This window comes from Vicia villosa, linkage group LG6 (genome assembly GCF_029867415.1).
Source record: "Vicia villosa cultivar HV-30 ecotype Madison, WI linkage group LG6, Vvil1.0, whole genome shotgun sequence".
Lineage (NCBI taxonomy): Eukaryota > Viridiplantae > Streptophyta > Magnoliopsida > Fabales > Fabaceae > Vicia > Vicia villosa.
In genome coordinates this window covers 28,806,996-28,828,586 of record NC_081185.1, presented here as the reverse complement: position 1 = coordinate 28,828,586, position 21,591 = coordinate 28,806,996, and positions in this window count along the sequence as shown.

Below are 21,591 nucleotides of genomic sequence, written 5' to 3'. Positions count from 1 at the left end.
TTTGGAAGCATGTACACATGAATGGAAGGGATGTTTTATGTCAATAAGAAATGAGATTTTTGTTTCATAATCAAGGGATTGATTGCTTCATCTTTTGAAAAAGTTGTATGCAATTGGGTGATTGCTTCATCTGTTAATTGTTGGCCAATTACTAATTAATTATTAGTTGCCAACTTGCCATAGTCATTTGACAATTGGTTATGATCACAATTTATTGTTAATAATATATGAAATAATATTTTGCATAGTTGGATTGTGTCTTCTGTTTGATGGATGCATTCCAATAAAACATGGATTGCTACTACATAGATACATTCCACTAGTCATGGTTGTCATCGTTTTTCTCTGCTATTTGATATATGTCACATCATCTGTCATGTTATCTTCATTATGATACTTGTCATTTGTATTTCCATCCTAATATGTTTAGAACTTTCTCTATTTCTCCATGCCTTTGTTCTTTAAAATATGTTTGTATGTTTGTAAATTATATGCATAATAATTCTTTCTTGAACCTACAACTTGCTATTTTATTTTTTCATTACTAGTCTTAATAATTTTAATAAAAAGTTGGTTAAGACTTTTTTGTATTGGTGTAGTTAGTCGAAGGCCATCGTCGATTTGAAGAACATCAAAGCAGCATCATCTGCCGTCGAAACCAATAACCCCTCTTCTTTCTTTGGTAAGTCAAGTTCAAATTCAACATTGCCGACTCGTATTGTCGTGTTTTGAGCTAATTTACTTGCATTTGCCAATATTGGACAAATACGAATTCTGGCTCTGAAATGCGTTTGCCTACTGAATTTAGAATCACAAACTCTGCTTATTATTTGGAAATTGAATTGAAGCATACACTTTAATTATGGAATGATGCTTATTTTCACATGTAAAATTTGTCTATCCATGTCATTTTATACTCTTCAGTTAACTTTTTTATTTTATATTTTTCAGGAATATCTTTGCTAGATAGGGGTTACTTGTAAAGAGTGAAAGTTTGAAAGTTTGATCTAAATATATGCTTTTATATTTTTGTTAGATCAATACAACTGTTCCGAAGTCAAAGAGACGCGCAAATATCCCGGACTAAATCAAACAACATACTTGGATCAAAGTGCAGGTACATTAATTTTCACAATTTTGCTTATAATAGTTTTGCTACTTGATAAAACAAGACAACTATAAAATCTTATTTGTTTTTCTATGTAGTGTCCGCAACAGTGAAACAATACAGATTGCGGATACTTTGTTTTGAGGTTTTTGAAAGAAATCCTTCAAACAAATCAATTAGAGATTCCAATTACGGTATGAATTTATAACTTAGTATAATTTCTTATAATTTATTACATTTAACTAAATCATGCATATTATGTTTTTGTTATGTAGTACTTTGATGACTTCTGTGCTACTTCTTACACGAGACTTAAGTTGCAAGAAATCAAAGAGGAATTGTGTCAATTTTATATTCAGCGACTATTCATATAGGTATGAATACATTATTGTGTGAAAAGTTTTATGAATACATTACTGTGATACGGATTTTGATAATGACTTTTGTAGCAACCTGCCCTAAAATTGAAGCTTTAGAGTCGCCACCTATTCTGAAGGGCGAATAGGAAACCCTACGCAGACATGAGATTCAGGGTAAGTTATTACAATCAGGTTGAGGGAAGGTGTTAGGCACCCTCAACCCTTTCCTAAAGGCTAACATTTAAAGATAGAGGTTTATGGCAAAAGATAAGGTTTATAGCTAATGAAATGAAAAGGGTAAAAATTAAGATTTAAAACTGAATTGAGATTTTTAGGGGGGAGACTCGCCTTGTTACCAAGTGCCTACGTACCTCCTTATGGAGGATCAGAGTCAACGTAGTTCGGGCACAGGGTTGTACGCCTTAGAATTAGTAATTATGGTTTGAAATTGTTTTAAAGGCTTTTTGAATGGCCTGTTCGTAGTTTGAGTTTGATTTGAAAGATGAAAGTGTTTTGAGGTTGGCGTATAACCCTGATTTGATTTGGCACCGTTAGATGCGGTGACAAATGGATTTAGTCAGTATAGCTAACGGATTAAAGGCATTGCTGATTGCTCAGATCGATAGATTGATCACCGCGGGCAGCAAATTGAAGGTGTTTTAATTTGCGTATTTTTATCTCTCGTCTAAAGCGACTGATAGCTTCAATCGGGTCAAGGAGAGAATTAATAAGAGTTAATTAAGTTAATTAAATTAATTAGAACAATTTATTTCTCGTCTAATACGACTAATAGATTTAGTCGGTTCGAGGAGAAATTAAGTCATCAATAAAAAAACAATTAAACAAATTTTAGAAATTTGAATGAATTAGTTTATATAAAAAAAAACAATTGACACATTTTAGAATTTTAGTTAATTAGTTATATAAAAAAAACAATTAAACAAATTAATCTTTATGAAAATTAATTTAAATAAGTTTTAATTTGTTTATTCGCATGGGGGTGCATCTTGTTGAATGGTAGTGATTAGGGGGTGTGTGAATAGTGATGGGCTAAGCCCACAATGGTTGTTGGTCCGCGGGGTTGTGTGTGGGTATGTTCATGGTATTACAGTGTGCACTCAGATTAGGAGCGCTGGATCGAGATCCAAACAAATCAAAGGGTCTGCATGTGTTTGGAATTGGGGGTACACGATAAGAATGCATATGGAATCATGTTCCATGATGCTGCCAAATGGCCATGATAGGCCAAGTGGCGTAAATCGGTCAGCCAGGGAAGGTGGTAAATCACCGATTCCAAGCAAAATCTCTTTCATTTTGTGTTTTCTTTATCTCTCTACCCTCGTCTCTCTCGTTTCGCTCTCTCCTCTCTCTTAAAACAATTATCCAGAAAACCAACTACACCACCACCGGCCGCCCCTGAAACCCACCGTGAAACCTAGTTCAGATGAAGATTCCGATGAATCTTCATCTCCTCCACCCCATATATTCAACAACAACCCAGAATCCAACACACAAACAAACCGTATCCCAAAATAAACCCAGATTCATACCATAAATCCCAAATTAAACATGCAATTGATTCAACCGGAACAAAAAAACAACACATAAGTATGCAAATCTCTAAGCTAAGTGATAGATCCGGTTACCTTGTGTTCTTGATTTCTGGATCGTGTAAGCTCCTCTCCTAATCCCCTCCTCTGTGTGTGCGTTTTGCAGGTGATCAAGATGAAAGAAGGTTCGTGTTCGCGGCGTTTTCAACGTTCCTTGTTCGCAAAAATATCCGACCCCTTCTAATTTCTTTTCTTTTAGTTTATATAGCCTAGGGTTTAGATTTAAGTTAGGAAATTAGAGATTTAGGATTCAATCAGTTTTTTAGGAATTGATTCGATTGTCAATTTGTTTTTAATTGATTCATTCCGGATTGTAATGAAAAAATTATACTTTGATTTTACGTTATTAACTGATTCGATTTTCTTCATTGATTAGTGAATATTTGGTTTCTTTTTGTTAAGATTTGATTATGTTGTGATTGAGATTATTTGATTTCTGTTACGATTGCGCTTTGATCCGTGGGCCTGGGCGTTTGATTCGCAGCTAGGGTTTGGTTACTTGGAAGGAGCGGCCGCCGCTGGTGATGGAGCTAGGGTTTGCGCAAGGGAAGGGGAGATGAACAGGACCTGGGTCAGGTTGACCCGATCCATACTCGGTCCACCATTGGCCATTTGGGCTAATACTTGGGTTTACTAATCCAGCCCATTTTGCTTAACTGACCCAACTGTTTCAATAATAAAAAATAATAACAATACTAATCTCAATAATATTCAGTTAATAATTATCCACTTATCTTAGTGCTAGTGATGCTTAACGATTAACAAAAAAACTCAATTAGTATCCCTAATCTTAATACTAATACTAATTAGTAATATCCAAATAATTCTAGTGATAATTAACACCCATTAGCACCAATGATACTAATAATTAACCATAATAATATTATTTGGTAAAATAATAAAAAAAATGACTAATTGGTGAGGGACAATTGGGCCCAAAACAAATTGGATCTTTTAGATATTTGCTATTTATCCCTCCATTTTATTTTAAACAAATTTATGAGGGAATTTTATAGGAGAGCGAGTTTAATAATAGGTATATTAAACCCTATGGCTCCTAATTTTTAATACCCTTAATAAATTAGAATGGGGGTTGTACCGGGTAAATTTTGGGGTATGACAGCTGCCCTTATTTAATTACCTTGGATTGAATGGCGTGAGAATACGCAGGTCTCACGCTTTTCGAATCGAAGAGTTATTAAATGATGGAAAACCCCTAAATTTACCTTGTGCTCGGGTGTGAAAGAGAAGAAATGCCCTGCTAAAGCCTGAGTCTTACATAGCGAGGACTTGTAGGAGGGGTCACTTGTTATAGTTCTAACAAGCTTACCTATACCAAAGTGGGAGTTATTTGCTATGGGCATAGCAAACTCACCCGCACCTAATTGGGTCATTTGCGAGGGTTATCGCAAATTTACCTGCACCATTAGGATCATTTGCGAGGGTTATCGCAAATTCACCTGCACCATTAGGGTCATTTGCGAGGGTTATCGCAAATTCGCCTGCACCATTAGGGTCATTTGCGAGGGTTATCGCAAACTCACCTGCACCATTAGGGTCATTTACGAGGGTTATCGCAAATTTACCTGCACCATTAGGGTCCTTCGCGAGGGTTATCGCGAATTTACCTGCACCAATAGGATCCTTCGCGAGGGTTATCGCGAATTCACCTGCACCAATAGGATCCTTCGCGAGGGTTATCGCGAATTCACCTGCACCAATAGGATCATTTGCGAGGGTTATCGCAAATTTACCTGCACCTTTAGGATCATTTGCGAGGGTTATCGCAAATTTACCTGCACCTTTAGGGTCCTTTGCGAGGGTTATCGCAAATTTACCTGCACCATTAGGGTCCTTCACGAGGGTTATCGCGAATTTACCTGCACCAATAGGGTCCTTCGCGAGGGTTATCGCAAATTTGCCTGCACCATTAGGTTGCTTACCCTGGTTCGGGCAAGTTTACCTGTGTAGAAGTTTGTTTTGTAAATGCACATGCATCATGCTTATGCATCGTGCGCATGCCCCTGTTGTTTATGTAATGTATATGTATGAACGTTTACATGCGTAAATGTTGCATGTATGCCAATGAACATGTATGATAATTCCAACGTTCTATCTCCTTATCACCCATTGTCTTTGTTTAGCCTCCTTTTGAGGTGTTGGTAAATCCTAGCTTGGATTGTATTTGAGTGGTCCATTGATATTATCCTTTGTGAGAGAGTTCTATTAGCTTCGAGTTATCGCAGCGTAGGGCGTATGTAGCCTTCCGGAGATCTCGCAGTTTTATCCTATTGCTTTTGTATTGACAGTTTGTAAGTTTCTCATGTTAAATCCTAGCTAAAGTTTACCAAAATAATTTAACCTTTGCAAGCGGTATTGAAATGAGAAAAATGCGGTATGTAAGAAAAGAACTTTTATTGATGTTGCCTTGAATCGGCTAGGGTACAAAATGCAAGAAAAGAAAATGACAAATAGAAATGATATTAATACTGCCGTTGCTCCTTTGTTATCAAGGGTCCCAGTAATCCTTCGACCTTAGAAGTAGATGATTGCACGAATCCCTATCCTTCGTAGTCTGTCTTCAGCTTATGACCAGTAACTCTGCCTTTGTTAGGCGTAATATTTCTTGACCGCATCAGAATTGATTGGGTGCGGTAGCTCGTCTCCATCCATTATAGTGAGAATTAACGCTCCTCCTGAGAACACCGTTTTTACGATATATGGACCTTCGTAATTAGGCGTCCATTTTCCACGAGCGTCAAGTCGAGGTAATAGTATTTTCTTGAGAACAATATCACCTTCTTTGTAAGTTCGAGGACGGACTTTTTTATCGAACGCCTTTTTCATCCTTTTCTGATAGAGCTGCCCGTGACATAAAGCCGTCAGTCGCTTTTCTTCAACGAGGTTAAGCTGATCGAAACGAGTTTTTACCCATTCCGACTCCTCTAACTTTGTGTCAGCCAGGACTCTTAATGAAGGAATCTCCACTTTGATAGGGAGGACTGCTTCCATACCTTAAACCAAGGAGAATGGTGTTGCTCCTATGGATGTACGTACTGAGGTCCTGTAACCGTGTAGGGCGAAGGGAAGCATTTCGTGCCAATCCTTGTATGTTTTCACCATCTTTTGTATTATCTTTTTGATATTTTTATTTGCAGCTTCGACAGCGCCATTCATTTTAGGCCTGTATGGTGAAGAATTGTGGTGCTCAATCTTGAACTCCTCGCACAGCTCCTTCATCATGTTGTTGTTTAGATTCGACCCATTGTCGGTGATAATCCTGTTTGGAACCCCATACCGGCATATGATGTTATGCTTGATGAACCGAGTGACTACTTGTCTTGTAACATTGGTGTAAGAAGCAGCTTCAACCCATTTGGTGAAATAGTCTATGGCAACCAATATGAATCGGTGTCCATTTGAAGCTTTCGGTTCGATCATCCCTATCATGTCAATTCCCCACATTGCAAACGGCCACGGTGAACTTAGAACGTTCAACGGATTTGGCGGTACGTGTACCTTGTCAGCGTAAATCTGGAACTTGTGACATGTTCTTGCATATTGGAAACAGTCAGCTTCCATTGTTAACCAGTAATACCCTGCTCGCAGTATTTTCCTAGCCATCGAGTGTCCGTTTGCATGAGTTCCGAAGGTTCCTTCGTGTACTTCTCGGATAATCTCCTTGGCCTCATTTTTATCCACACACCTTAATAACACCGAGTCGTAGTTCCTTTTATATAGGATGTTTCCACTCAGGAAGAACTTAGATGCTAATTTCCTCAATGTCTTTTTATCAATCATGGAGGCGTTCTCCGGATATTCTTGTTTCTCCAAGTACCTTTTGATATCATGGTACCATGGTTTGTCGTCAGACTGCTCCTCGATTGTGAGACAATAAGCGGGCTCATCAAAGTGTCTAACCGTTATTCGTGGCTCGTGGTTTGGCCAGGTCACTTTGAACATAGAGGAAAGTGTTGCTAATGCGTCAGCCATTTGATTTTCTTCCCTTGGGATATGAGTAAAAGTGATTGTCTCAAACTCAGCCATTAACTCCAGTATAAGGTCACGATATGGGATTAGCTTTGAATCTCGAGTATTCCATTCTTTGTTGACTTGGTGGATTACCAGTGCTGAATCCCCGTACACCTGAAGTAGTTTAATCCTTAGATCGATTGCCGCTTCTAACCCCAGTATGCATGCTTCATATTCTGCAATATTGTTGGTGCAGTCAAAGCATAGTCTTGCAGTGAAGGGTAAGTGTCGATTGTCAGGAGACGTCAGGACTGCCCCTATACCATGTCCATATGCATTTGATGCACCATCGAATGTAAGTGTCCATACCAAGCCCTGCTCGGGTCTTTCGTCGGGTCCTGGTATCTCGTAGTCCCTTACCAGCATAATGTCTTCATCGGGGAAGTCGAACTTCATAGACTGATATTCTTCGATGGGTTGGTGAGCAAGATGTTCTGCCAGTACACTCCCTTTTATCGCCTTTTGGGTGACGTATTGTATGTCGTATTCTGACAGCAACATTTGCCATCTTGCAATTCTACCCGTGAGAGCCTGTTTTTCGAACACGTATTTCAAAGGGTCCATTCTCGATATCATCCATGTGGAATGGTTCAGCATATATTGCCTTAGACGTTTGGAGGCCCATGCTAGGGCACAACATGTCTTTTCCAATGGTGAATATCGAGATTCGCAATCCGTGAATTTCTTGCTTAGATAGTAGATAGCGTGTTCTTTCCTGCCTGTTTCGTCCTGTTGCCCCAGTACACACCCCATAGATCTCTCGAGAACCGAGAGGTACATGATCAGTGGTCTCCCTGGCACAGGAGGTAAGAGTATCGGTGGCTCTTGCAATTAGTTCTTTATAGTTTCGAAGGCTACCTGACAATCGTCATTCCATTTGATAGGTTGATCTTTCCTGAGCAGCTTGAATATAGGCTCACATGTAGCCGTCAGATGTGAAATAAACCTTGATATATAATTCAATCGACCCAAGAACCCACGCACCTCTTTTTCTGTCTTTGGAACAGGCATTGCTTGTATAGCCTTTACCTTGTCGGGATCAACCTCTATGCCTCGTTGGCTTACAATGAATCCCAATAGCTTTCCTGACCTTACGCCGAATGTACACTTGTTCGGGTTTAGCCTCAGCTTGAACTTCTTTAAACGCTCGAACAGCTTATGTAGATGTGTGATATGTTCCTCTTCTGTGCAAGATTTGGCAATCATATCATCTACATATACCTCGACCTCCTTGTGAATCATATCATGGAACAGTGTGACCATGGCTCTTTGGTATGTTGCCCCTGCATTTCGCAATCCAAAAGGCATTACCTTGTAACAGAAGGTACCCCAGGATGTCATGAAGGTTGTCTTCTCCATATCCTCAGGAGCCATTTTGATCTGATTATACCCGGAGAACCCATCCATGAAGGAAAACACCGAAGCTTGCGCTGTATTGTCCACCAAGACATCTATGTGTGGTAGTGGAAAATCGTCTTTTGGACTTGCTTTGTTCAGGTCTCTGTAATCCACACACATGCGTACCTTCCCGTCCTTCTTAGGAACTGACACTATGTTGGCAATCCATGGTGGATAGTCAACTACAGCAAGAAACCCGGCGTCAAACTGTTTGAGCACTTCCTCCCTGATTTTACTATCCATATCCGGTCGAACCCTTCTACGTTTTTGCCTGACAGGTGCACATCCTTCTTTGAGCGGTAACCTATGCACCACAATATCCGTATCCAACCCTGGCATGTCACGGTATGACCAAGCAAAGATCTCTGCATATTCGTGGAGGAGTTTGATTAGCGTCGCTTTCACATCCTCGTTCAGTGTTGCCCCAATCTTGATGTTCTTGGGTTCTTCGTCTGTACCCAAATTTATGATTTCAATGGCCTCTTGAGGAGGGAGCATACTTTTGGATTCCTTATCCACTAACCTTGACAACTCCTCTGGAGGTTCATCGTCTTCCTCGTCCCCTTCTTCGGACTGATTAGTAAGAGCCTCGAGTTTGTATAGAGTTTCAGCAGTATTATTATCGGTAGTGTTAAAAGGTGATCTGCACACGTTTTATGTTTTTTTTAGTATGCAGATATGAACGTGCTTTTTTTGTGCAAGAAATTTATTTGTCATTTTGGAAGAAAAAGAAAATAAATGCGGGAAAAGACGATGTTTTCAATACCAAATGCAAGGACAATTTTATTAATAAACTTTTAAACTTGGAAATAAATGGGGCCCTTACAAACAAACTCTATGCTTCGGGCGAGGCATGAGCGTTATTGTTTTTTTCTTTATTGGAAAGGGAAATAAAACACACAGAAGCAAATTACTTTGAAACAAAAACTATCTCCGGTATCTCCAGGCTTGCCCAATTCTGAAGCTGCTCTCCTGGTCTGACCTCTCGGATGAAGTTGGACGTTCCCTCTTTAGAATCCTCGTTGGATACCATAGCCACATGTTCATATCCTCCTGTTACGAAAGTATGCGTAATCGGAGGGAATTGTGGCTCCTCCTTCACAGTGCTTGTGACCTTTGATGGTTGGTATCCTAGCCCTAGGCGATCCTTCTTCTCTGAGATCTCTGGTACTTTTCCCCAGCCTTCTACATTCAAGTCTTGTAGATCTCTCCAGGATGTTACCGCCCTTCGTACTTTCTCCACGGGTAGTGTGACAGTAGTTGCTATCTCGAGAGCTTGAAACGCAGTACCCAGTGCACCTTCTCCAGCCTCAATATATCTGTATGAATTTAAGTTGCTGACAAATATATCCTCTTCTCCATTGACGGTCACTATGGAGTTCCCGTTCACAAATTTTAATTTCTGGTGGAGAGTGGAGGTGACTGCCCCAGCTGCGTGAATCCAAGGACGCCCTAGTAAGCAAGTGTAAGCTGGTTCAATCTCCATTACTTGGAAATTGATACAAAAGGTATGAGGGCCAATTATAACAGGAAGGTCTACTTCTCCAAATACTGGACTCTGCGATCCGTCAAAAGCTTTAACTACCAGACGACTTGGTCTAACCACAAGACCCTCCAAAGCTATTTTATCTAGTGTAGCCTTTGGCATCACATTTAATGATGAACCTGTGTCAATCAAAACTCTAGCCAGATGAGCCTTTCCACATTGTATGGAGATATGTAAGGCTTTGTTATGTGACTTTCCTTGTGGAGGCAGCTCATTATCACTGAAACCCAGGCATGCCCCAGCAGTCAGATTGGCCACCATGCCATCGAATTGATTGACTGTGATATCCTTAGTTACATGGGCGGCATTCAGAATCTTCATCAAGGCATCTCGATGCCTCTCGGAGTGTATCAGTAGCGATAAGAGTGATATTTTAGATGGCGTCTGTTGCAACTGATCTACCACCCTATAGTCACTCTTCTTAATCAAAGCCAGAAACTCCTCAGCATCCTTGTTGACAGTCTCTTTACCCTTAGGCTCAACCTCGTTACTTCGACTCATGGCAGCTTGATCACCAGGTTGTGTCAAGTTTTCATTAGCCGTTGGTTGTGCTTGCGCAGTTTTGAATATGCGTCCACTACGGGTCATGCCCCCAGGCCCCACAATGCTTGATACATCAGGATTAGTGCCAGAATTGTACTCCCAAGGCACTGCTTTCATTTTATCCAAAGGATATGGATCGGTGACCGGGACGATCCTAGTATGCTCTTGTGTAGGTATCATCAACGGTGATCTCGAGCATGGGATGATTAATGGCTTTCTTGCCCCTTGTGTGGGTATCATTAAAGGCTCGTTTCTCTCCACCATAGCCACATACTCTTCTTCAGGGTGTTCCTCCAGTTGGATCAACCCTTGATCCATGAGCTTCTGCAAAGTGTCTTTGAAAGCTTCGTTATGTTCTAGGATAAACCCCTTCATAAGAAGATACCTCTTAAGGGCATCTACGGGGGAGTTCCTTTGTTGAACCAACTCTTGCTCGTTGACGACTTCTATTGCATTGACCGCGCCATCATGGTGTGGCATCGGATCCGTCTTCACATTGGGTTTGTCAAAGGCGATTTCCCCTGACTCAATGAGATCTTGAACTATGTGCCTAAAAGCCCAACATTTCTCCAAGGTATGTCCAGGAGAATTGGCATGATATTCACACCTCTCATTTGGTTTGTAGTTGGGTGTGATTTTTCCTGGAGGAAGAGGTGCCAATGGTTTGACTTCTACTAAGGACTCGTTTATCAAGTATCTCAGTATCTCCTTTTTAGAAGTAGGAAGTGGATCGAACCTCCTTTGGGGCACTTGAAACCTATTTTGTTGTGGTGGGAATGACATAGGAGGTCTAGCTTCCTGATGCACCACTGCATTAGTTTCTCCTTCCTTTTTCTTTGCGAAGGTGGGAGCAGGCCTCTTTGACTGATACGATCCAGATGATGCCCCTTGTATCTTCCCGCTCTTAATTCCGTCTTCTATCCTTTCACCAATAACCACTAAATCTGAAAACCCTGAGGACACACTTCCTACCATTTTATCGTAGTATGGCCCTTGTAATGTAGCCATAAACATGTTTACGAGTTCTTTCTCCAACAGGGGAGGTTGGACTCGGGAAGCCATTTCCCTCCACCTCTGTGCATACTCTTTGAACGATTCCTCTTTCTTTTGTGACAAATTTTGGAGTTGCATCCGGTCGGGTGCCATGTCCAAATTGTATTTATATTGCTTCAGGAATGTATTAGCAAGGTCGGTCCAACTTCGGATATGAGACTTCTCTAATTGCATATACCAGTCAACCGATGCTCCACTCAAGCTATCTTGGAAAAAATGCATCATCAGCTTTTGATCATGAGCATAAGCAGCCATTTTTCGCACATACATGCGCAAGTGATTCCTCGGACAAGTGAGTCCCTTGTATTTTTCAAAGTTGGGAACTTTGAATTTGCGTGGGATTGTCAGGTCCGGGACTAAACTCATCTCAAAAGTGTCCACGTCGAAAGTATCATATCCTTCTACAGCTTTCAGTCTCTCTTCCAATGCCCTGATTTGCCCACTCTCCTTAGAATCCTCCCCAGAATTAGTAGAGGTCAGCTTTGGTTGAGGGACTTGATCTGTGTCATTAGTGTCCCCATATTGCAGATCCAGGTAGTCCTCATCACTAAGCGGGTTGTTGATAGGAATGCGAACTGTGCGAGACGTCCCTTCTTTCTGAGCAGTAGGAATAAACCCTTCTTGAGAGGCCTCTCCCTCTTCATGGGTCGTAGTGGCCCTTTTAGATGCATGAGCATTTGTTTTGTGAGGGTCATGGCCTCGAACATACCCTAACAATGGGTTGCCATCCTTTGGTATCTCTCCATACTGATTTTGTACCTCCTTAGCTTTGTCTTGCTTATCCTTGAGGTCTTTCATGAAACTCAGCATTTGGGTCATCCCTTCATTGAGGTCCTCAACAGTGTCTTTCAATTGGGTCATTTCTTCGCGAAGGGCGGCTTGATTCTGCTCTAGTTGTTCCATTGCTTTCTTCTTCTGAGCTCTTGTCTGGATGAGTGACCGGGTTGCAATGGCGTGACTGGAGATGAAGACAGTTTTCCTTTTAATGTTTTGAAAAGAAATGCAATGATATGTGTGCTATGAATGATATGCAAATGCTATGCTCATGTCTTATCCACATTGTTATTATAATATATTTATATATATATTTATATATTAGCATATATGTCTATACATATATATATATATTATTTCTTTTTGTGTTGTTTTTTTTTGTTTTTTTTTGTAGTAGGAACCTTTTCTTTCTCTTTTTTTGAATAATTCTTTTTGGTGAATAATTGCGAAGAAATTGAATAATGCGGAAATAAACACACTTTATTAATTCAAAAAAACTTGAAAGAAAGTACAATTTAAATTGTTCAACATTGCGAAAGGAAATAAACACCCATAGAAATAAAACTTCTAAATAATAAAAAATAAAAACTATAAATGACTAAGAACGCCTATGAATGTCCTCCTTGAAGTTGTCCACCATGCCCCTACAAAGCTCCAAGAACTCCTTCACTTATTTGGGAAGGATGATGGGAGAAGACTCCGCTTTTTCCAAACCCTTCGGAATGTCTAGAATTAAATCATTGCACAAGTAGACTAGCTTGTCATAATTCTCACGACACTTCTCATATTCTTCAAGCATCTTGGGGACCATGCTCACATGCTCATTTGCCGTAGAAACAATTGTGTATTGTCTTTTCCAATGGTCTCTTTCGTTCAGGGTTGCCTCGTGTACCTCTCTTTGTCTTGTGAATATTTCCCTAAGTGATACCATGGCTTGGAATGCTCTATTGTACTCATCAGTGCGCTGTAAAAGTGCTTCTTCCGTGGTTAATCTCCTTGCGCGCTCTTGTTGTCCAGAATTGCGAGCTTCTTGAAGATCATATTTGAGGTTCCTTATTTCCTCCTCTTGATCTTTAGTCCTATCAGTTAATTCAAAGACCACAACTTCTAGATTTTTCTCAGATTCAGCTTTGTCATGGGAAGCTTTCTCATAGCGCCTTCTCCATCTTGCAATTTCTATGTCCGCTTGTTCCAACCTTTCATTGTGTGCAATTAAATCAAAGTTAGCATTTAGAACTACTTCGGTTGCTCGCTTCCTTTTATTCCTTTGTCTATCATTCTCTTCCTTAGCGGCTTGAAGCTCTTGGCTTTTCTCCTTAAGATCGAAGCGTAGTTGACTTTTTTCGTTGGAAAGTCGATGTATGTCAAGCTCTAATTTTTCCTTTTCCTTACGGGACGCCTCTAGGGCAGCCTTGATTCCTTCTATCTCTTCGATGGATAGAGAAATAGAATTAGGAGAATCGGGCTTGTATGCGGGATCCACAACAATAGGTAGCAAAATCTTTCCAACTCTCTCTTGAACCCATCTAGTGTAAGGTTCCTTAGCAACAATATTCTTCGGTCCATAGTTCTTTGTTTGAACATGCTTCCAAGCTTGAATTATTTTCTTTAATGTCCTTGGTTCTCCTTTCCCATTGTCTTGCAAAATTAATCCTTCCACTTGTTGATCGGAAGGCTCACAATCCATAGAATGACCCAATTGGCGCAATGCAAGCACGGGATTATAATTAATACAACCCAAAGTTCCCATTAAAGGCACATTATTAAATTCTCCACATTTATAAATAATTCTTTCAGAATTTAATTTCCTTGCAAACCAAAAAATAGAATCCGCATTGAGAGCTCTTAGCTTTTGAGACCATTCATGCCTAGTCAAATCTTTGATTAAATAGCTAGCCTTGTAAAGATGAGAAGTCAACCAAGAGTATAATAAATGAAGACAACAAGATATCGCTCCCCTTTTCTTTTCATACCGATCATGGATAGTATAGTAAATATTGGCAAGAATAGTAGGAGTTGGATCCTCATTTGAATTTCTGAAGGAAGTGAAGACATGGATAGCAGCATCATCCACATATTCCGCCTTATTAGGCAATAAAACAACACCAAAAATTAAAAGAGCTAAAAAATGTCCACAAATGTCCCATTGTTTGTTTTGAGCATAAGACATAGCTTGAGCTTCTAAATAAGTTCTTTTAATTCCTTGTATTCTTCCATCAGTTTTGTGATTAGCTTCTAAATCCGTAACGGGTACTTCCAAAGCTTTGGCCAAATCAGACATTTCAACCCTCTTTCCAGCACCTGTATAGAATACCTTTTTTATCCTTGAAAACCCAAGCATAGCATCCATTTCCTCCAAAGTAGGAGCCAACTGAAAATCCTGAAAAGTGAAACATCTAAGCGGCGGATCATAAAACTGGATCAAAGCGGTGATTGCTTCTTCTTGAACCTTAACCTTGAGCAAATCCAGAATATCTCCATAACGGCCTTCAAACCTGTTCAAAGCAGTTGATGACATTTTATCCCTTATGTTTCTCAATTTCTTGATGTCAGGCACTGAGACGGTGAGGTGGACAATAGGCTTCTTAGCATTCATTTTTCCTGAATTTTCACCAAAAAGAATTATTATTATTTTTTTTATTCTTCTTTTTTTTTTCCTTTTTTTTTCACCTGTGGATAAGACATGATAAAAATATGCATATGATGTATGATGCATGCAAATAATTATACAAAAGAAAAAACACAATATTATAATAATAATAAGCACATATTCAGCATATAATCACATAGGCCCTAAGTTCATAGGTTCGACGTAACGGCTCAGGAGCTACCCTTCCCATGGGAAAGTTCTAGAAGGTCTCATGGGATCATTCGTAGCCGCCGAGACTTTTTGTCTCTTTGGATTTTAGAACAACTTATTGGTCCATGAGGTTCGAATTTTAGGGGTTGGTTCCCAGAGAGATCAGCTAAATACCCAGTCCACCCCTCAACAAGGTCGAGCCTCGTATCAGAATTTTCCGAATATTTAACCCACTCTGAGTGGAATTATAATAAGACTCGTAGGCGATGTAGTTCCCCTTTGGTCATTATTATAATTCCCACGCTTAGGCTTAACAACAGTAAAATATACCCAATAGTGCAAATTATATAATAATTAAACATTTAATGAAAATATGACAAATAAACATTTAATAAAAAACAATAAATAAATAAATAAATAATTAAGCATTTATTATTAAAAGATGAACTTTCCCCCAAACCCTAAACGTGGCAAGTTTGCCAAACCCTAAAATGCGCCAAAAACCCTAAACCACAAACCTAAACCCTCTCAAACCTTAGGAGCATAATAATTAACCTATAATGTATTTCCCCAGCAGAGTCGCCAGCTGTAGCAACCTGCCCTAAAATTGAAGCTTTAGAGTCGCCACCTATTTTGAAGGGCGAATAGGAAACCCTACGCAGACATGAGATTCAGGGTAAGTTATTACAATCAGGTTGAGGGAAGGTGTTAGGCACCCTCAACCCTTTCCTAAAGGCTAACATTTAAAGATAGAGGTTTATGGCAAAAGATAAGGTTTATAGCTAATGAAATGAAAAGGGTAAAAATTAAGATTTAAAACTGAATTGAGATTTTTAGGGGGGAGACTCGCCTTGTTACCAAGTGCCTACGTACCTCCTTATGGAGGATCAGAGTCAACGCAGTTCGGGCACAGGGCTGTACGCCTTAGAATTAGTAATTATGGTTTGAAATTGTTTTAAAGGCTTTTTGAATGGCCTGTTCGTAGTTTGAGTTTGATTTGAAAGATGAAAGTGTTTTGAGGTTGGCGTACAACCCTGATTTGATTTGGCACCGTTAGATGCGGTGACCAATGGATTTGGTCAGTATAGCTAACGGATTAAAGGCATTGCTGATTGCTCAGATCGATAGATTGATCACCGCGGGCAGCAAATTGAAGGTGTTTTAATTTGCATATTTTTATCTCTCGTCTAAAGCGACTGATAGCTTCAATCGGGTCAAGGAGAGAATTAATAAGAGTTAATTAAGTTAATTAAGTTAATTAGAACAATTTATTTCTCGTCTAATACGACTAATAGATTTAGTCGGTTCGAGGAGAAATTAAGTCATCAATAAAAAAACAATTAAACAAATTTTAGAAATTTGAATGAATTAGTTTATATAAAAAAAACAATTGACACATTTTAGAATTTTAGTTAATTAGTTATATAAAAAAAACAATTAAACAAATTAATCTTTATGAAAATTAATTTAAATAAGTTTTAATTTGTTTATTCGCAGGGGGGTGCATCTTGTTGAATGGTAGTGATTAGGGGGTGTGTGAATAGTGATGGGCTAAGCCCACAATGGTTGTTGGTCCGCGGGGTTGTGTGTGGGTATGTTCATGGTATTATAGTGTGCACTCAGATTAGGAGCGCTGGATCGAGATCCAAACAAATCAAAGGGTCTGCATGTGTTTGGAATTGGGAGTACACGATAAGAATGCATATGGAATCATGTTCCATGATGCTGCCAAATGGCCATGATAGGCCAAGTGGCGTAAATCGGTCAGCCAGGGAAGGTGGTAACTCACCGATTCCAAGCAAAATCTCTTTCATTTTGTGTTTTCTTTCTCTCTCTACCCTCGCCTCTCTCGTTTCGCTCTCTCCTCTCTCTTAGAACAATTATCCAGAAAACCAACTACACCACCACCGGCCGCCCCTGAAACCCACCGTGAAACCCAGTTCAGATGAAGATTCCGATGAATCTTCATCTCCTCTGCCCCATATATTCAACAACAACCCAGAATCCAACACACAAACAAACCATATCCCAAAATAAACCCAGATTCATACCATAAATCCCAAATTAAACATGCAATCGATTCAACCGGAACAAAAAAACAACACACAAGTATGCAAATCTCTAAGCTAAGTGATAGATCCGGTTACCTTGTGTTCTTGATTTCTGGAACGTGTAAGCTCCTCTCCAAATCCCCTCCTCTGTGTGTGCGTTTTGCAGGTGATCAAGATGAAAGAAGGTTCGTGTTCGCGGCGTTCTCAACGTTCCTTGTTCGCAAAAATATCCGACCCCTTCTAATTTCTTTTCTTTTAGTTTATATAGCCTAGGGTTTAGATTTAAGTTAGGAAATTAGAGATTTAGGATTCAATCAGTTTTTTAGGAATTGATTCGATTGTCAATTTGTTTTTAATTGATTCATTCCGGATTGTAATGAAAAAATTATACTTTGATTTTACGTTATTAACTGATTCGATTTTCTTCATTGATTAGTGAATATTTGGTTTCTTTTTGTTAAGATTTGATTATGTTGTGATTGAGATTATTTGATTTCTATTACGATTGCGCTTTGATCCGTGGGCCTGGGCGTTTGATTCGCAGCTAGGGTTTGGTTACTTGAAGGAGCGGCCGCCGCTGGTGATGGAGCTAGGGTTTGCGCAAGGGAAGGGGAGATGAACAGGACCTGGGTCAGGTTGACCCGATCCATACTCGGTCCACCATTGGCCATTTGGGCTAATACTTGGGTTTACTAATCCGGCCCATTTTGCTTAATTGACCCAACTGTTTCAATAATAAAAAATAATAACAATACTAATCTCAATAATATTCAGTTAATAATTATCCACTTATCTTAGTGCTAGTGATGCTTAACGATTAACAAAAAAACTCAATTAGTATCCCTAATCTTAATACTAATACTAATTAGTAATATCCAAATAATTCTAGTGATAATTAACACCCATTAGGACTAATGATACTAATAATTAACCATAATAATATTATTTGGTAAAATAATAATAAAAAATGACTAATTGGTGAGGGACAATTGGGCCCAAAACAAATTGGATTTTTTAGATATTTGCTATTTATCCCTCCATTTTATTTTAAACAAATTTATGAGGGAATTTTATAGGAGAGCGAGTTTAATAATAGGTATATTAAACCCTATGGCTCCTAATTTTTAATACCCTTAATAAATTAGAATGGGGGTTGTACCGGGTAAATTTTGGGGTATGACAACTTTGTGTTTGAGTTTCTTTGGTGGATGTTGGTTCATTTTGCTTAATATTAATTGACGATGATGACTTTGTTATATGAATCAAGTTTGTTGTTTGCTGAATAAGAGTGCTGAACTTTGTTTTTGTTGTTGTTGAGTTTGATTCTTAAATAAGTGGTGTTAATAGTTTGATTTGAGACTGGATTGATGTCACATTACATTGGTGGATTGAGTTTCATATCACATGAAATTGTTGCTAATAATATTGTTGATGTTTCTGAATGACAATTTGTTTTCTTGGAAAATTTGAAGTATAGATGTTGTTGTGGGGTCTGTTTTGAAACTTTGTTGTGGTATAGAATTTTAGTGTTGTTTTCATATTGAAGAAATACTATTAGTGCAAAATTTTATATGAGGGGATTGAGTCGTTCTGTGTTGCTTGCTCATTATTGTGTGACGGATTTTGATAATGACTTTGTGTTGGAGCCTTTAATTGTGTTTGAGCAAAGTTAGTTTAATTGACCGTGTTGTTCTGTTTATACTTTGCAGGACCAGGACCGTGCGCTCGTCGGATTTTGAGAATTTCGGGCTTATATTCTGATTTAGTTATTGTTAGAAATGATTTAGTTATATGTATCTGTTGTAAACATGTGAATTGAACTATAATGGTGTATATATTTTATTTTGGATTATAATGGTATTATATTGGTATATAATGGTATATAATATCCTACCCATATTACAGGTTGAAAATATATTACAGGTCGAAAATAAATATAGGTTGAAAATATATTACAGGTCGAAAATATTACAGGTTGAAAATAAATATAAATTACAGGTCGAACTGGGAGGCTTAAATTACAGGTTGCACTTTAAAATACTGCGTTTAGCAACGACAGAGATTTTAAAAACGCTCTTATATGCCTACCTACGAAAACGCTCTTATAAATTACAGGTCGAACTGGGAGGCTTAAATTAATGGTATATTATTATTATTATATTATTATTATTATCATCATTATTATTATTATTATTATTATTATTATTATAGATGAATGGAGATTTGTTTTTCATTATAAACATGATGTTTGGAGTTAAGTTTCACCAGTAAAAGTAGACACTAGATTAGTTGAGTCAAAATAGCAAATGTTGTTGGGTTTGGATAGTTTAAGTTCATCCTTTCCACTTGGTTATGATGTCGATAAAGAGAGTAAAATGATACAATTTAGAAGATGTATTTGTCATTATTTAAATGCAACAAGCTTGTAATTGAGTCCCACATTTTTTTTTTCAAAAACTCATTTTGATCCCTTAACTATACTCGTGATTTAAGATTGATCTCTTAATTTTTCGTGTCACCTTGGTTCCTTAACTTTCACAATGTTTCATTTTAGTCCTTTTGTCTAATTAGCCACGAAAAATTTTAAAATCGATCGCTAAATCTGTCTCTAGTTAGGCAAAAAGGACTAAAATAAAACGTTTTAGAAGTTAAAGGACCAATGTGACACAAAAAGAATTAAGGGAGTAATCTGAATCTAAAGTTATAGTTAAAAAACAAAATGAGGATTTTACCCCTTTTTTTTTCATAAACAAATTGTAATGTTTGTAAAACACAATAATGCATAACCCAATGTCTACATGTACAAAAACTTTAAATGGAAGTTATTACAAATTGGACTTAGTTCCAAAAATCTTTTAAAAGTTTTAATTAATGAATTTCTAAAATTATTAATTAAAATAATTAAATATTAATTCATTTAAAAGCATATTTATTAATAATTATCCTAGTCATTAAATTAAAAATTATTTTTTATCTTAATCATCCATGCCACGTCAGCAAAAATGAAGGGGACCACAAAAATCCAAAAGCCATTAAAATTTAGGGACCAAAATCGTAGGTTTTGTAATAGGAGGACTAATTGTTTAAAACGCCTAAACTAGGGGAATCAAAAGAATATTTAAGCTTTTTCAAAAATGTTAAGACATGAGTGCTTGTTAGTCAGTGCCGCTTTCCCCCTTTTCTTTTGCATTGAATTAGACGATGTGCCTTCGGGTCTAGATGGCAACCCGATCCATTACTCCTCATCACCACACCATTACAGTTCACACCCTCAAAACAATTAGTTTTTTCCGCCCAAGTGCGACTAGAGTTATTTTCACAAATAAAATCAACCAAAGAACAAAGTTCTTTCAACTAAGAACTACGTAGCCTTTAGTTCTCCATCGCACCTGGAGATATATAGGAGCGAGATTCAAAGTCTTGTCAGGCCCAATAATAAAAAACAAAAAAATATTTTCTTTATTTATTAGCCTAATTTAAGTATATTATGCATCATTAGTTTAGAGTTTCTTAGCCTAATTTAAAGTTGACTCACATTTGAAGGAATGACAAAAGATCAAATTGATTTTAGGATGAAGTGTGAACTTAATGATATTTAGGGGTGCCAAAACTGGTTGTGGTCTATCAGGACGACTTGCTCATCCGCCAAAAAATTGCGGGTTAGGTTGGAATTTTGGGCCCGCCTACCTGCCGCATACCGCCCGCGGGCCAGGATCTATTTTTCCATGGAATATATTAATGACTTCTTCCTAAAGTTAGTTTTTAACATTTATTCAGATACTTACGCTTGTTGGGGAGTAGCAGTTTAAGCAATATTATTGATCACATAACTTTTTCTTTTTATGATGTAAAGTCACTCCTTCTTGATATTTGCAGTAAGGAAGATAAGAATACGGCGGGTCGAGTTGCCGTTACTATTGAGTCTATTTGGAAAAGTAGGAATGATCTTATTTGGAATAATGAGCATGAAAATGGCTCCCGAGTAGGTTGGCTTGCTTATCATAATTGGCGAGAATGGTTATTGACGCAACGGGTTCAGGATAATAATAATGGTAATCATCAGCCTCTAAATTGGAATTCGCCTCCCCACATCTGGTCTAAGTGTAACTTGGACGCATGCTTCAATAACAATAATAAGAAGCACAAATAATAGAGGTTGGTAACCTTTTTGTTCTTGAAGTGGAAGCTTTAGCTCTTAAAGAAGTGATCCAATGTATTATTCCGTTAAGGTTAGATCATATTATCTGCAAAAGTGATTCTCTTAGAGTAGTTCAATCTTTTCATTCTGTTACCGTAGGTATTTCATAGTTTTACACT